Raw genomic sequence first — 3,788 nt, 5'->3', positions numbered from 1 at the left:
GATGTAACGCGTTGTTCTGAATTGGGTAAATACGTGCGTGTTTCTGTAGGCGTTCATTCCAGATTTCTCGTTGCTGCTGCACGCGCTGGTGAACGAGCACGAGACGTCTGTAACATTGGTTGGCAGGTTTTGCTGTTTGAGGAGTTCCACGATCTGTAAAACCAGAGGAAAGCGGAACGCACGCTCGATTAGAGGAGCGATCCCCCAGCGTGCTGTAATAAAAGTACCTGCTTTTTAACACTTTCAAAAGAGTGTTAAAGAGTTTGTTTGCCGACTTTTCGGTATTATTTCTGGCGACGAGGATGGATAATCTGCCTGACCTCCCGTGGATCCCAGGATCTCTGGGACCTTGTGCCGGCACCGAGGAATTCCTGGAAGGGACCATAGCTCCTCGGACCAGCTCGGGACGCAGGTAAAACCCCATCAATGAGATAAGGCACTTTCATTGTCTGGTTGGGTTGGCACGCTGCCTGCGCGAGACGTGGGCGACACCAGCGCGTTGGGTCTGCGCATTCGTGTCTGCGTGTTTTGGTAAACAGGGTAACTTAAAAAAAGAAATAAATAAAAAATTAAAGAGAAAAACGAGAAAACAATAAATAAAAGAGAAAAACGAGGGAACAGTAATTTGATAAGGGTACCTTTAGTGATTCTGCTGTTTGTGCCTTAGCAATTGTATAATTGTTTCTGGCTTTAGTGTTTTGTTGTTGTTGTTACTTGTGTCTTGGGGGATTTTATAGTCCAGTACTTAGGGTTCACCAATTGTCTGTCATTGTGATTGTGAAGTAGGTAGTGGACAATCGGCAGGAGGATTCGGGAGAAATCCCCCCCAGGCTGTGTTTTCTGACATTGGAAAAGGATCGTTTGCTGTTCAACAGGGCGTCAACCAGGGAGAATCTGATTGAATATTGTAATTAGTGGCGGCCACCGTAAATAATATTAATATGCTGCACAGGTCTAGGTGGGTATACTTTGAGATCTGTAGTATAGTAACGTGCTACATGTAATATGTAGTGAGATATATATTTTACATCATATGTTGCCTATTACCTAAGGCATATTACACAATACGTAATGTTACATATGCATTGTCTTTATCCCCTTCAGATCCATTTGTTTTGAAAAAGGATAATCAGGGCAAGAAATGGAAACCAGTAAAAGGTTTGTTGAAGAACAGCTATTGGTGTAGAATACACAGAGAACATGAGATCAAAATTGTCCCTCGGTCAGTCCAGGGTGGGATCCTGATATCCTTATATCGGGGGACAGGCTGCATTGGTATCGCCAGTGCATTTTATACGGGATTAGACACGCTGTGCCTAAAGCTGTAAATACACCAAAACCTTCTGAGATTAAACAGGATTGTGAGGAGTCTCCCACTGAGTTTTTACACCGTCTTAAACCGACAGCTCAGTAATATATTAATATAGATCCTGACTTGGAGAACAGAGAAACAGAATTCTTAGTTGACTGGGAGCTCATTATTCTGTGTTAAACACTATGCAGGGAATATTAAGTAGCGATTCTGTAACAGTTATGGGTGCCATGAAAAGTGCGAAACACGGCCCTTTAACCGGCTGCTTAGAATGTTTGTATGTGGAATCTGTACTTATTGATTGTGTACCATGTGTCTTCTCTTGTGCACAACGAATGGTTGAAAAAAGCTTTAATGGTGCAATGGCTGTGCAGTTACACACTGCTATGGCTGCAATTGTTAAACAAAGAAGGGGAGATGTGGCAGGGTTGTGACATCAGGCCCGTGAGAAACTGCAGGAGTCACAGTGTGAGAACAAGCGCTGGTGGAACAACACAAGCAGCAAAGACTGTGTGGGACATGAACCGTCAGGGACAGAGGGACTGATAGGGGGTTGGTACATCAGGGACAGAGAGGTTGATACGGGATTGGTACATCAGGGACAGAGGGATTGATACAGGATCGGTACATCAGGGACAGAGGTACGTGACGTTTCAAATGCAAACCTGAGTTTGTATTATATGTCTGTCTGCGTCTTAAAGAGAGTCTGTGCCTCATTTGCTACACCCCTTCATCTGTTTCCCAAATTACGATTTAGACTGTATTTACCGTTGTAAAAACAAAGCTTTCCCCCCTTAATTTTTGTCACGTGTTGTAGTTAGAATTAATAGAGATATTGGAGCCCGTCCTAGCTAAACTGGAAAAAAGACAGCAGCCATGTGTATTTTTAAATAAAGACTAAATCAAGTCTTCTAGCTCATTATCTTTAAGTGTTTTACTGTGATCACCTCCCTCCCAAGGTTTTGTGTCTGTTGTATCAAGGCCTGACACCCACGGCCACAGTGGATGAATCACCATGGGCACAACACCAGGAACCCACCTGTTTGTGTCCAGGATATCCACTCCAGCAGACACTTTTTAGTAAAAGAGCACATCATGGAACTGAAAAACCATCTAATTGTGTCATTATGCACATTCACTGCTCTTTTTTCTACTTTATACCTGTTGTAGCTTTTTAAAATTAACCAATTTGAAAAGGGTTTCTGTTTTGGCTCTGCACACGGAGCCTGATTTTCCTTCTCTAGGGCCTTTCACCCGGTTCACCGCACTCGTATGATCATTGCGCTGCACGTGGGCAAAATCAGCCGTGCCCTGTGTTTCTCCTATAAAATAGTAAGAACGCTGATATAATTGTGCCAGGAACTGCCTTCACAGTGAATATTTGAAGGAATCCACTGCTAATGTATTTTTAATTGGCACTTGCGTAGTGGATTAGATGCAACAAAAATCCATACTTTCTTTTATCCTTTACTGTACAGGAGGGGGTTGAACTTTTCTATAGCAGATTCAATCACTTGTTGTAAAGCAATGAAATAAATAACTTAGGCTTTTTCTATGGATAAACAACATTTAATCCAATTCCTTAATTGTATTCCTTAAACACGTGTTCATTAGAGCATAAGCAAAACAGCGCTGGGTGTGCAGGGGATTCGCTCCGCCCAACACGCACACCTTTAAACAACAAGAGGTGTGCTTAAATACAGGAAGGTGTTACATATTCATAATGACCCCAGGAACGCCTGTACATGTTCATAACCTTTCCTGCTTCTCATTAAAATGAGTCTCAGAGAACCATTTCCATAGTCTCCTCCTTGACCCGCCCCTGTTGCGCCTGTGCAGTGTCACTTGGTGGCTTTGAGGAGGGGTCTCTATGGTCTCTATGGGACTCTATGGTCTCTGTGGTCTTTATGGGTCTCTATGGGTCTCTACGGGTCTCTGTGGTCTCTATGGTCTCTGTGGTCTCTATGGGACTGTTTGGTCTCTGTGGTCTCTATGGGTCTCTATGGGTCTTTATGAGTCTCTGTAGTGTCTATGCGTCTCTACGGATCCCTATGGTCTCTGTGGTCTCTATGGGTCACTATGGGCTCTATGGTCTCTGTGGTCTCTATGGTCTCTATGGGTCACTATGAGCTCTATGGGTCTCCCAAGCTGCCAAGTCGACCGAAACCAGACTGGCCCCCCTTTTACTGTAACTCTTGGCTGTCTTGTCTCCTCAAGGTTACAGCTGGTGCTGTAAAACTTCTGATCTCGGCACTCGATGAGGTTCTGTTTTTTTCTTAACACAACTGGTTATATACAGCTCTAAACTAGATACTCATCATGTGGCTTCAAGTGTTAGTTCGTTAGTAGGCCCTTTTTATGCAGTTGGTTAACCCTGAAAATGTGAGCTCCCTCTATCAATATAACCTCATAAACAAGTTTCAGAACTTTTTACATAGAACTTACCCACCTTTTCCTTTTTGCAGGTTCAGAGCCC

Source organism: Nesoenas mayeri (genome assembly GCF_963082525.1).
Source record: "Nesoenas mayeri genome assembly, chromosome: 9".
NCBI lineage: Eukaryota > Metazoa > Chordata > Aves > Columbiformes > Columbidae > Nesoenas > Nesoenas mayeri.
Note: the sequence above shows the minus strand (reverse complement) of the source record.